Source organism: Schistocerca serialis, chromosome 3 (genome assembly GCF_023864345.2).
Source record: "Schistocerca serialis cubense isolate TAMUIC-IGC-003099 chromosome 3, iqSchSeri2.2, whole genome shotgun sequence".
Lineage (NCBI taxonomy): Eukaryota > Metazoa > Arthropoda > Insecta > Orthoptera > Acrididae > Schistocerca > Schistocerca serialis.
Genome location: NC_064640.1, coordinates 99709796 through 99724577, shown reverse-complemented (window position 1 = coordinate 99724577; position 14782 = coordinate 99709796). Strand labels below are relative to the sequence as shown.

Genomic DNA, 14782 nt, shown 5'->3' with positions numbered 1-14782 from the left:
TTCCGCAATACGTGATGCATGATGTCAGAAGTCAGAACATCCCATGTGAGTGAAAGCTGTTGATGGAGAGCTTTTCTGTCTCTGGAATAACATAATCCCATGACATACGCGAGAATTTTGTCACACAAGCCAGGGATTGAGAAGTTTGAGGTATTCTGAACCATCCTATTCGAAACAGTCTACGTCTCTACTCGGGAAACATTTATCTAACAGAATACAGAGTGTTATAACAGTAGAACATAGTCGAGATCTTCCCAGGAGAGTACTCTGATATATCCAGTTAGGGACACACTTGAGCTTGCAGCTGCAAGTGTATCTGCTGCAGTTATTAATCTGTACTATCAGAAATAGGAGCTAAGCGCCACAGTCTACTAGAAATGTATAGAGGTACCGTATCTTGTGCTAAGCAACACACATAGTCCCATGACATATTGGGGCAGGACACACAAATTGTCTCCAGATTTTGCTATTTCTAGTCTGTCCCTATATCGTCACCATATAGGTAGTACCAACATGGCCATGTTTAAACCAGAAGCACATTCCATCAGGTATTTATAGCTGTGCTACTCTCACCCCAATACTATTTCAAGTCTACAAACACGTTTCTCACCTGTCCGGAAAGTGGCACAGTAAACAGCTTGGGAGGTTACTAACCTGCACGTATTTGTTCCATCGAAGTGTGTTATAGTTTCCACTGTAATAGCAGCATAAATCAGTCCCCGACAAGCGGACTTTAACTTGTAAGTTAGGTTAGTAGTACTCAGTTGTTCGTCTTGTAATTTTTTACGACGAATTCTTAAGAATTTTTATCAATAACGCCAGAAACCATCACAGTCTAAGTGTTGTTATGAAGCGAAACGTCTAAGAGTTAAATTTCTGGTACAGCTGCTTGCAGTTTGATCCAACATGTGACCATTACCGAGTATCTTCCTATCCCATTGCTGAAGTGGTGGGAAAAATCTGCGACACATTCTACTGCCGAGAGGGTAAATTTCCGACGAGAGAGCGAATAGGTATTTGAAATTCTAAGCAAAATAATCTTAGGTTATAGAGGAAAGTATTTTAATAAACAACATGTGGAACAAACTAGTGTAATGTAAGTTCAAGAGCGAGATGGTTGTATTGACAGGTGGAAAGACAAAATTACAGCACTACTAAACTAAAGTTGATCCCTTATATCGAAGAAGGACCGAGAGCTACAGCGATATTCCAGACATAAGTTCCATCAGAACACCAATTTTAACGTCAGCCGTCTCCAACTGATATGGTAAGATCATGGGTCTTCTAAGTGCTTTTGAACATATTTACCTAATTTCCACACTCGAAGAAATAGATTCCAGCCTTGACAGAGATGAACTATAGAAATTTACCAAGCAGATAACTGTTAAATGTACCACACACGTTTCAAATTGTTCGTTTTGGAGTCATTATCCTGTCAAGAAGTTGAAGCATACATGACAAATCGCATTTATATTATCGAACAGATCAACGACAGCCGGCCGTTGTGGCCGAGCGGTTCTAGGTGCTTCAGTCCGGAATCGCGCCTGCTACGGTCGCAGGTTCGAATCCTGCCTCGGGTATGGATGTGTGTGATGTCCTTTGGTTAGTTAGGTTTATGTAGTTTCTAAGTCTATGGCACTGATGACCTCAGATGTTAAAGTCCCATAGTGCTTAGAGCCATTTTTATATCAACGACACAATTTGTTTACTGCAGGAGGGGCGGGGGGTGGGGGTGGGGAGGGTGGGAGGGACTGCTCTACCTAAGGGTAGTACAGCGCAGTTCCCAGGCTGTATAGTATAGTGCTGTACGCGGACGCAGTTTCGGACAGGGTGCAATAGCGCCTGAGACGGACGGTAGAGTATAGCGCGGTACACGAACGCGTACTTGAATGTGGCTTCGGGTGCGGTAGTACAGCGCGTTAGTCAGACGGTATAACACTCGTACGGTCCTGTACTCAAACACGGATCCGGTCGGGATGGTGCAGCGCCTTGGACGGAAGGTGGAGTATAGAGCTGTAACAGAATGCGGTTTCGGAAATGGTGGTACAGCACATTAGACTGTGTAGAGCAACGATGTACCCGAAGCCGGTTGCGGGATTATGCTGCCCTGGACAGACTGCTGCTCGCAACATCCAGTCTCCCAAATCGGGATAAACACCGTGCATGGTTCTTCTTTTCGATTAGTGATTCGTCAAGTGTGTTTCAATTTCTTGGCAGGATGAAAGATTGGAAATCTGTTTGTGGTATATTTAACACCAGTCTACGTAGAAGATTTCTCAAGTTCTTCTCTGTCAAGGCTGCAAAACATTATCCTTCATGAGGATGGAGGTATCGTAGAAGAATGGAAACTGATGGAATGTGCTTCCGGTTCAGACATGCTCATGCTGGTTATTACCTGTAGTGTAATGATAAAAGTGTAGACTAGAAATTGAATGCTTCGTTAAAGCAAGTCTGGAGACAGTTCTTTGTGCCCTGCTCCAATGTATCATGGAACTATGTATGTTGCCGTAGCACTAGATACGGTACCTCTACACGCTTCTAGTATCCCTTGTATTGTCCTTGTTCAGGTTTGTTAGTTCAGATAACACATAATATTAACGACAGGAGACGCATTGACATCTGTAGTACCCGGGTTCCCGGGTTCGATTCCCGGCGGGGTCAGGGATATTCTCTGCCTCGTGATGACTGGGTGTTGTGTGATGTCCTTAGGTTAGTTAGGTTTAAGCAGTTCTAAGTTCTAGGGGACTGATTACCATAGATGTTAAGTCCCGTAGTGCTCAGAGCCATTTGAGCCATCTGTAGTATCAAGTGTTTGCCTAACTGGCTATCTGAAATTACTCTCCAGAGAAGATTGCGACCATAGTCATTTGTTACAACACACTATATTCTAATAGCTAAAGTTTCTCCAGTGAAGACGCAATGTGTTTCTAATAGGATGATTCAGAAAACGTCAAACTCATTCCGTGCGCTCCACACGACATATTTGGGTGCTTCAGATCACACCCAAAGATTTCTTTCAGCCTTATGTAAGATTTGCCCGCTTAAGACTCCTACATGTGGCCTTTACAACAGTTCTCAAGTGTGTAATCCGGCTACGTCCTTCCATTAACAGCTTTCAACCATATGAGGTGACCGACTTTTGACATCACGCATCACGGCTCAGTCTGGTGTTTCCAGTCTTGTGGATAACATGAAACACCTATAATTTAGGCGAGGACTCACTTGAAACTTCAATGCTGGTGCTTAACACGTAATCGGAAATTATGCTCCAGAGAAGAGGTCGACTGTGACCACCTGTTGGATTAAACTATGGGAACCTGTACCAGCAAATATATCTCCTACACTTTTTGTTTCATGAACATGCATATACATACTGATAAGTCAGTTTTAAGAGTTCTCTGAGCAAAGCTGTACGATACCACCGGACTTACAGAGGAAACAATCGAATTGCACAAATTTTTATTAAAATTCGTTGTATGTACTAAATTGTGTACGAGCATTTAATTTTGGATTGTTTAAGTCACTCCTGCTGTTAGTGTCTTCCTTCCACCTTGATATTCACATCCCTTTACTGAAAATTGCTTTGCGAGAACTACGTCGTCGTTCTTTCATGGAATTCAGTTTTAAGTTCAAGTTCTCACGCTTTCCTATGTAGACTTGTTACATCCATTGTCATACATTTTGTCCTTGGTTTTGTAAAATTCCTAAGAATGTCACCCAAAATCATTATCATCGAACACCAAATGTGAAAGTGGGTCAGATGGTTATGGCAGTGGAAGGTTTGTGCACTATGAATAGGTTAGTAAGGTATGTATTGCTGGAAACAAGGTCTCATAACAGATACAGCGTGTTCCTACAGCAATTGTGGATTGCTATCTAGTTCTGCGCCTGTGTTGTGACCTAACTTCAGCCTAGGTGGTTGCGGTTTACAGAGAATTTTATCAAGTTCTATGACTAAAGGAATATACAATGGCTCTGAGCACTATGGGACTTAACTTCTGTGGTCATCAGTCCCCTAGAACTTAGAACTACTTAAACCTAACTAACCTAAGGACATCACACACATCCATGCCCGAAGCAGGATTCGAACCTGCGACCGTAGCGGTCACGCGGTTCCAGACAGAAGCGCCTTTAACCGCACGGCCACACCGGCCGGCAGGAATATACAATGAAGAGCCAAAGAAATTTGTACACCTGCCTAATATAGTGCAGACCCCTGCGTGCGCGCGAAAGTTCCGCACACGACGTGGCATGGACTCGACTAACGTCTGAAGTAATGCTGGTGGGAACTGACACCATGAATTCTGCAGGGCTGTCCATAAAACCTTAAGAGTACGAGTGGGCGAATCTCTTCTGAACAGCACGTTAATAATGTTCATGTCCGGGGAATTTTGTGTCCAGCGGAAGTACTTAAACTCAGAATAGTGTTCCTGGAGCCACTCTGTAGCAATTCTTGGCGTGTGGGGTGTCGCATTGTCCCGCTGGAATTGCCCAAGTCCGTCGGAATGCACAATGGACATGAATGGATGCTTACGTACGTGTCATCTGTCAAAATCGTATCTAGACGCATCAGGGGTTCCATAACACTCCAACTCCACACGCCTCACACCATTACAGAGCCTCCACCAGCTTGAACAGTTCCCTGCTGACATACAGGAATCACGTATTCATACGGTTGTCTACATACCCGTACATGTCCATCCGCTCTCTAAAATTTGAAACGAGACTCGTCCGACCAGGCAACATGTTTCGAGTCATCAACAGTCTAATGTCGGTGTTGACGGGCCCAGGCGAGTAGTAAAGCTCTGTGTCGTGCAGTCATCTATAGTGTAAACGAGTGGGCCTCCGATTTCGAAAGCCCATATCGACGATGCTTTGTTGAATGGTTCGCACGCTGACACTTGTTGATCGCTCAGCACTGAAATATGCAGCAACTTGCGGAAGGGTTGCACCACGCTGAACGATTCTCTTCAGTCGTCGTTGTTCCCGTTCTTGCAGGATGCACTCATGAAATGGTCGTACGGGATAATCCCCACTTCATCTCTACCATCGCTCGTGCGCCAACTATAAACCACGTTTAAGTTCACTTATATCTTGATAACCTGCCACTGTAGAGAGACACTTAACGTCTTATATAGGCGTTGCCGACCACAGCGCCGTATTCTGCCTCTGGACATATCTCCGTATTCGTTTGCGCATGCCTATACCAGTTTCTTTGGCGCTCCAGTGTATAATTAAGTTGCTCCACGCTGCTGTTAGGTATAGTTTCACACTAAGAACCAGAAGCTAATCCTTTTTTGTGATGTAGACTGTATAACAGTGTTCTCTGATGCTTAAATGGGAGTTGTAAGATGATCACATTGTGCATCTAGATGCTGGAAAGCCGTTTACTGCCGATGTGGAGTTATTATAACTCTTTTTCCTGTACAAGCAGCGTTGCAGTTAATGAGAAATGAGATTTGCAGTTTCTGGTGTGTGTTTTGTGTGTGTTGTGTGTGGTATTAAAGATTTTGATGCTGTCTTGCTGTGATATATTCTTGCTGGGTGGTCAGCCGGTATACAACCCATTGTGGAGAATATCTAATATCACTTCTTGGCAGTGTCTTTTGTTATCCCACTTGCATATGGAGCAATCGGGGGACGAATATCTGCTTCGGTCAATCAACTTTAAGCGTTCTTGTGTGCTGAATCTGTGCGACTTGTACTCCGGAATATTGTGAAAGCGATTGTATGGTGGACATTCCTTAAAATACTCTTCTATTTGTTGTCAAGCATTGAATGGAACACGAAGTTAGCGCTCCTGGCGTCTGGTCGGTGTTAAATACAGCGTGCACCGTGTGGTGATCTCAAAAGGCACTGTCTGTTTAGATAAATAAACGTTCCTGTCTCTTATATCTTATTACATCCTGACCGATGGTCTTAGGTGTCATACCTACTTTTCAGAAAGACATATGAAACTGCTAGGCTCGGGAAAATGGTATGCACAGCAAGGTGTGGCGTAAGTGATGGAAAAATGTGTGTGAAATCTTATGGGACTTAACTGCTAAGGTCATCATACCCTAAGCTTACACACTACTTAACCTAAATTATCCTAAGGACAAACACACACACCCATGCCCGAGGGAGGACTCGAACCTCCGCCGGGACCAGCCCCACAGTCCATGACTGCGGCGCCTTAGACCGCTCCGCTAATCCCGCGTGGCTAAGTGATGGAAACCCGCGTGACTGACGTTCGGCACAGTAGGGATCTAGCGGTGTTTGAGTAAAGACGCAGGTCAATACCTCTCCTATTCCCTTCCACCATCCAAATACGACGATGACAATTGACTGCAGCAGTGGGCTATTCAGTTTCGAAGTTAGGACGTGTGCTCTATAGTCAGCAGAAATCCTTTCATTTTGTACTTGGGATAAGTGGATTTTCTCACATTTAGAAATTTTGGTAGCCGGCTTGGAGACGTAAATTCTTTAACTGTAATGTCAAAAAGGATGTTGAAATTTGTTGGAACATAGCACGACTGAACCTGCAGGGAGAGAATTGAGCTAGCATGGGGCAGATGGATCTTTCCCTCCACAATGTCTGTTTAAACGATATAAAGTGGAGAGATCCTAACATTGACTTAGGAGTAGTGGTATGCAGTGACCATACACTTCTGAGGGGCTAGTATGCCTGAATTCCACCCTGTTATAAATAGGGGACAGGTCTGAGATAGGTTCTGACGTCATACAGCCAGTGCCAATATTTCAAGTGTTGGATTATGAGGTCATAGAGAATGTCCAGTATACCAAGTATCTGATTCCACTGTCATAGAGCCAGTGTTTCAGGTCAGTCACCTTCCATCGCCATTTTGTATTCTGGTGTCGTAGATTCAGTGTAAAGACTGACGTCATTATACTTTGTGCTAAGCATGCCAAAGTACGGAGTAACAATACTTTGGTCACGTCCTTACGTGAGATGTGAATCGCTCACTACATCGTATTCTCGTTGTTGTATACATTCACTATCTTTGGCTGATTCTTACACGCTGTAATCCAGTAGCATTATCAGCGCTTGAGAATTGAATAATTAAGCTGTTTGTGTTGAATTCTGATCCTGCCCTATCCTATCCTGCAAAACCCACCCACCCACCCACACACACACACACACACACACACACACACACACACACACACACACACACACACACACACACACCACTGCAAGTTTAAACGCAGCCAAAACCTCTCAGACAAACAGAAGCTAAACGATGTCAAAGTTAGCGAAAGGAGGGCTATGCGTGAAGCGTTCAGTGAATTCGAAAGTAAAATTCTATGTGCCAACTTGACAAAATCCTAGGAAGTTCTGGTCTTACGTTAAATCAGCAAGTGGCACGAAACAGCATATCCAGACAGTCTGGGATGATGATGGCATTGAAACAGATGATGACACGCGTAAAGCTGAAATACTAAACACCTTTTTCCAAAGCTGTTTCACAGAGGAAGACCGCACTGCAGTTCCTTCTCTAAACCCTCGCACAAACGAAAAAATGGCTGACATCGAAATAAGTGCCCAAGGAATAGAAAAGCAACTGAAATCACTCAACAGAGGAAAGTCCACTGGACCTGACGGGATACCAATTCGATTCTACACAGAGTACGCGAAAGAAATTGCCCCCCTTCTAACAGCCGTGTACCGCAAGTCTCTAGAGGAACGAAAGGTTCCAAATGATTGGAAAAGAGCACAGGTAGTCCCATTCTTCAAGAAGGGTCGTCAAGCAGATGCGCAAAACTATAGACCTATATCTCTGACATCGATCTGTTGTAGAATTTTAGAACATGTTCTTTGCTCGCGTATCATGTCATTTCTGGAAACCCAGAATCTACTCTGTAGGAATCAACATGGATTCCGGAAACAGCGATCGTGTGAGACCCAACTCGCTTTATTTGTTCACGAGACCCAGAGAATATTAGATACAGGCTCCCAGGTAAATGCCATTTTCCTTGACTTCCGGAAGGCGTTCGATACCGTTCCGCACTGTCGCCTGATAAACAAAGTAAGAGCCTACGGAATATCAGACCAGCTGTGTGGCTGGATTAAAGAGTTTTTAGCAAACAGAACACAGCATGTTGTTTTCAATGGAGAGACGTCTACAGACGTTAAAGTAACCTCTGGCGTGCCACAGAGGAGTGTTATGGGACCATTGCTTTTCACAATATATATAAATGACCTAGTAGATAGTGTCGGAAGTTCCATGCGGCTTTTCGCGGATGATGGTATAGTATACAGAGAAGTTGCAGCAATAGAAAATTGCAGCAAAATGCAGGAAGATCTGCAACGGATAGGCACTTGGTGCAGGGAGTGGCAACTGACCCTTAACATAGACAAATGTAATGTATTGCGAATACATAGAAAGAAGGATACTTTATTGTATGATTATATGATAGCGGAACAAACACTGGTAGCAGTTACTTCTGTAAAATATCTGGGAGTATGCGTGCGGAACGATTTGAAGTGGAATGATCATATAAAATTAATTGTTGGTAAGGCGGGTGCCAGGTTGAGATTCATTGGGAGAGTCCTTAGAAAATGTAGTCCATCAACAAAGGAGGTGGCTTCGTTCGACCTATACTTGAGTATTGCTCATCAGTGTGGGATCCGTACCAGGTCGCGTTGACAGAGGAGATAGAGAATATCCAAAGAAGAGCGGCGCGTTTCGTCACAGGGTTATTTGGTAAGCGTGACAGCGTTACGGAAATGTTTAGCAAACTCAAGTGGCAGACTCTGCAAGAGAGGCGCTCTGCATCGGGGTGTAGCTTGCTGTCCAGGTTTCGAGAGGGTGCGTTTCTGAATGAGGTATCGAATATATTGCTTCCTCCTACTTATACCTCCCGAGGAGATCACGAATGTAAAATTAGAGAGATTAGAGCGCGCACGAAGGCTTTCCGGCAGTCGTACTTCCCGCGAACCATACGCGACTGGAACAGGAAAGGGAGGTAATGACAGTGGCAAGTAAAGTGCCCTCCACCACACACCATTGGGTGGCTTGCGGAGTATAAATGTAGATGTAGATGTAGATGTAGATGTAATGACAAGTTCTTTAAGGGAAGATGCTAGTACAATAATTTTTAGAGTGGACAACAAACAAAAATCAAACGAAATCACAGACATCCTGTTATTGTCATAGCATTTATCGATAGTCCGGACAGAAATGTAGCGGTATGACGCGAAATTAACTTCTTTCGGTAAAATTTTCATCGATTTAAGGACAAAGTTGTGTGTTTTGGCTTGGTTGTGTGCTGGATGAGCGTAATCGTAGCAAATGTGAGGCAGCATTACTTGTGTGCAACTATCGATTGTGTCAGTTTAATACCGAATCGTTCTCACAACGTCTCGTGAAGAGAACGGCTGCATACACACCCCAAAACTTTTTTTGATCTCTTCCTACCTGATGTGTGGTGGGGCGCCGTTCTATACTGTAAGTACAAAGGGAATAGCTTAGAAGGGTTTAGTATGATCAGTTTCAGACTCTGATATTGAGCCGGCCGTTGTGGCCGAGCGGTTCTAGGCGCTTCTGTCCGGAACCGTGCTGCTGCTACGGTCGCAGGTTCGAATCCTGCCTCGTGCATGGGTGTGTGTGTTGTCCGTAGGTTAGCCGGCCGAAGTGGCCGTGCGGTTAACGGCGCTGCAGTCTGGAACCGCAAGACCGCTACGGTCGCAGGTTCGAATCCTGCCTCGGGCATGGATGTTTGTGATGTCCTTAGGTTAGTTAGGTTTAACTAGTTCTAAGTTCTAGGGGACTAATAGCCTCAGCAGTTGAGTCCCATAGTGCTCAGAGCCATTTTTTTTTTTCCGTAGGTTAGTTAGGTTTAAGTAGTTGTAAGTCTAGGGGACTGATGACCTCAGATGTTAAGTCTCATAGTGCTCTGAGCCATTTGAACCAATCTGATATTGAACTTGACGCCTTCTTCTCAAAATGCTTTGAAGCAAGTGTGCGATGTGTCCTGTCGCACCCGTTGGAAACCTATAAATGGTTTTCGTCAGACTGAATGTTGTATTTGATGTACAAAACAGTAGTATCATCCTCTTAAAGTTTGCGAGCATTATGTTTGGAGCTCTGTACAAGAGAAACCTCGTAGGTGGACGTATGCCAGGTGCTGGAAATGTATTTCCCCGTACTACAGAGAGCACTGACTGTGGCGGGGCGGATGGCCTGTGGGGGCAAAAGGTGTGAGATGTCGGTTTGCATTCCTCACTGCATGATGTGGCGCCTGCTGCACCAGAATTGCACTGAGGAAGTGATAGAAGCAGTGTACAGCAAGACCATGCGGACCGCTGGAGGGTCTCACGGTCAGTTGTAAGTAAGATGTTTGCGTCAACGAACTTCATCTCTCGATACGTAGGGACGTGTTGTAGTGTTGGCGAGTTGGTGTTGGCAGCTGTGTGCAGAGACCATGTAGGCTACTCAAGCTACGGAATGTCAGAAACGTTTCATCGCATTCCTCTAACACAACAGGACGCGGTCCTGCTCTAAAATTAGACTACCTTTAATCGTAAACTCGTGTAGTCTTAGAAATATGTCAGAAAAAATGTGGTGTGGATTCAATGCCTTAGCGGATAATATGCTTGGTGCTGGCCAGTTCATTTACGCATCCACTGTAGATGGAAGTAGCCTCTCTCTACCTGTGGTTTCAGGTGCCGTGTGACGTAGTGGTGTGTGTTCCGAGTAGTACCGATGCTAAGTTACACGCGGTCTGCCAACATGAGGCGGAGCTGATGCGAGCTGGCGTCAGGGAGTCGGCCGACGGTTGGGGAGGCGCGGTATGGGGGGCTGCGGTGTTCAAATAAAAATACAAGTGATTACCTCTCCCGTTCCTTTCCCCCAACTACATGCGACAGTGACGACTATTTGACAACGATTAAGGCTGCATCAGTGGTCTATTCAGTTTTAAAGTAAAGTAAACTAAACTAAACTCCTCCCGAACAGGCCATGAAGGCCCAACTGTACCGACCGGCTGCCGTGTCATCCTCAGCCCACAGGCGTCACTGGATGCGGATATGGATGGGCATGTGGTCAGCACACCGCTCTCCCGGATGTATGTCCGATACCGGAGCCGCTGCTTCTCAATCAAGTAGCTCCTCAGTTTGCCTCACAAGAGCAGAGTGCACCCCGCTTGCCAACAGCGCTCGGCAGACCGGATGGTCACCCATCCAAGTGCTATCCCAGCCCGACAGCGCTTAACTTCGGAGATCTGACGGGAACCGGTGTTACCACTGCGGCAAGGCCGTTGGCAGTTTTAAAGTAAGAATGAGTGCATTATAGTGTGACAGCAAGCAGACTTCCGTTCAATTTAAACTTGAGGTAACTGTATTTTTAATTTTGACTCCCTGTCATTCGGGTTAAAGTAGAATTGTGGTTACTGTATTTTTAATGCTTCTTGTCATTTTAACTCCAGCCATTCAACCTTTGTCTGCAGTGCTGTAACAACAGCATACTTGCGTTGGCAATTGGAACTTATATACTCCATTCCACATTGGGTTACGGAGTCTTCAGGACGGCCTGTCTGTTAACGGGGGTAATGGGGACGGGATTGTGACTGTCTTCTCGACTGGTCTGGTGATCGTGAACTTCGCGATTGCGGAATAGGGAGCTCTCCCTGGCAAGGTATTTGTATCAAAATCGTTCAAATGCCTCTAAGCACTATGGGACTTAACATTTGAGGTCATCAGACTCCTAGACTTAGAACTACTTTAACATTTCAGTGTTCAGATAATAAGTTGCCGTCTCTTTAATCTAAGAATAGTTGATCAATGCAGCTAGCCGCTATCTCTGTGTATTGTCTTGTCTGTATAAACGTGTATCTGTTGTCTTTAAGATCCCTTCACCTTCACACATAAGTCTATACAGTAAAGTAAGGCCCTCCCAGTTCTTGGCTGATCCGTGATAAGACAGGCGAAAAATTAGACTAATGGAGGATTATTAGTATTATCTCTATTTTCATTCGCTCTCTCTCTCTTTCTCTCCTTTATCTATGTATAGTTTTTAATATAAGATTTCATTACGTGATATAGTGATAAAAAGAATCAGCCAAATAGAATCTTTGGTGGAGTCCTTCGTCATGGTAATCAGCGCCTAGCTTGCTGTAAGAGATCTTTACATTTATTATTACTGTTAAACACTGTAGTCAGTCGGGAGAATCAATCGTTTGGACAATTTGTTCCTTTTACGAAAGACTGCCTATTCCAGATGTGTACGAAGCCTTTTTGGACGATTTAACACAGACTCAGTGATTGCAGGCTCTCTTCGACACAGCTGAAACTTCCCCACTAATTACAGGGCCAACGTGATCAACAAATGATTCAGAAAAAGCTCATTCGCTCATTCACTCCAGAACAAAAAAGTCACAAACCTTATTTATGGAGGAAATTGTGTATTAAATCCATCTCTATTACATGTCCAGATCTCCGATGAATCCACGCCTTAATTATTTTCCTTTTACAATCTCTTTCTCTTCAAAACAAACCGCTAGCGGCACAAATGTTAATTGGCTCGCTTTAGCGAGAAGAAAAGCAGAATAGGTATCTCTCAGAAACACGTCAATCCCTCAACAGATACTCCAGAAGCTGTCCTAATTACCACTCTAACAACCATGGAGAATGCTTATATGCATCTCTGTTATTTCAAAGAATAAATGCACTAGAAAATACTTTGGCGTCGACGAGTTGTCTCCGCATATATTACGAGAAAATCAGATCAGATAACTTTTCCAAAGTGAAGGAATGTGGATGGTTTGATTGAAAATGATTAATTGGTGCGTGGTAGAGGGTATTTGCTGTGGGGACATTACAATGCCCCTCGCAGCGAGCAAAGTTTGTGAGCTTAATTTTGATTTACCGAACACACTTCGCGAGCTGTCTATTAGTGTGGGTAACCCGGAAGTGACGGGTGCCAGTCCTCCGACTGAAAAAAAAATCATGTATAAGACAGACGAAGAAAAGAAACATTGAAAACAGAAGAAATGAAGAGACCGCGGCTGTATTGCTTTTACGTGCATCAAGGTGTTATGTCTGCTGTGCACAAGGAAGGAAGATCATCTTTCATGAAACTATTATCAGGGTCTACCCATTCGGGAACTTTCTTAAGCAGGGAAACCTTGGAAAACCTCTTAAGCCTAGACCCCCAGCCTACGATACATAGAAGATAGGAAAGCCTACAGAAGAGAAAAAATAATTTTGAAATTGATCTCTAAAGGAAAGATAGGGATAGATTTATATAACGATTTGGAGAAGAGTGATTTGTGCCTCTAGCTAAAAAAAATTTACAATCAATAACTCAAGTTTTTTTTTACGGTCTTGTTCCCAGGACAATATCTTGCGGTGTTGAAACTCCCCCGGATCTTGCATGTCCCCGACGTCCAAATTTGTAGTCGGTCTTCCACGCGGCCCAAAATGGGAAGAGTAGAAGGGACAGGGATACCAGATTTTACATGCAACATTCATTCCAAAGAAATTAGCAATGACCGAAAGGGAAACTCTTCCTGTAAAAGAACTGGTTAGGTTGCACCGTCCAAGATTATCCTTTTTGAAAACAAAATCCCTGTGGCTTCATGCATCCTTTTTCTTACGATGTACTGCAAGGAATTTAGCCATTGACTTAAGGTTTCCATGTATCCATTGACTAATGCTGTTGACGAAGACATCATAATATTTACTCTAGTTTGAATTTTCTTTTGGACTTCGCTTATCACTTAATCACCACTTGTGCTTATAAGTCTAAAAATTCTGACACATTTTCTGTCAATGATTTACTCTTCGTAATTTAAAGGATTCATGCAACATGCAGTAGATTTTGGATTCAAATCATCGAATAATGGAAAGTGTGGTTCATTTTATACAAAGACATAATCCATCATTTCCTTGAAAAGTCATATCATTTATCTATACTCATAAAAATTTTATCCTAAATACATTTATATCTCCGCTTGATTGCTGTAATGTAAAAGTTATTAGTGGCGAGGAATGTGGATTCACTTCTTTCATTTATTCTCTGATTCATCCGGCATTCATACATGCACATATATGGAAATGGATTTTCAAAAAAAATTCCAAAGTGAACAAGACCCATTAAATAACTACTAATTCTATGAATGTTAACTTCTTTTGACATTCAACAATAAATCAAGAACTCTTAACCTCTAATTATGACACTTTTTTGAAGTTGAACATCAATCAGATTTCCCTCGCGTTTGATGCGAGTCTCTTACACAGCATATCTGTGTCGTCTATATCGATTCTAACTCTCGCGCCGACGTCAATTGTTTTGCGCGGGAAATTATCTTTGCGGCGTTAACCGTCACTCATGATTCACTGCCTAAACGCATCACTTCACTTCACACGCTTACACATCTAAGCGTGCACTTGAAATTATGTATGAACATACACTGGGTGCCTCTTTTGATTACGCAGCGTCATTTTCGGGAAATATTTCTTTCTTCTTGAAGGTCATTCAGATCCTTTACAATTCTTGATGACATTAGCAATGCTAGAGTTCTATGTTTACCCAAACACAGGTGAAGCCTATCTCCACTATCTTCTTTACAGCACTCTATAGTTATAGTTATTCACTATTTCTACAATCTGTGTTACTGATTAATTATTTCAGTTTAATGTTTTCTAACACTAAACACACACAGTTTATTGTTATGTTTTTACGAGCGTAAATCTCTGTCACTCGCAACACCATTCATCCCTATCCTCTAATCTTCATTAAATTTTTTCAAGTCGTTATGGGAAAACAACCCTTTAATT

General features: G+C 43.4%; 1 long non-coding RNA gene and 1 pseudogene across 1 annotated transcript in view; one reads left to right on the top strand and one right to left on the bottom strand.

Annotated features, from left to right (window-relative positions):
• LOC126471537 (uncharacterized) overlaps nucleotides 1-14782 on the top strand; it is a 279116-nt gene that overhangs the window by 167608 nt on the left and 96726 nt on the right. The gene's annotated exons all lie outside the window — the stretch shown is intronic.
• LOC126472325 (5S ribosomal RNA) lies at nucleotides 11150-11267 on the bottom strand (annotated as a pseudogene).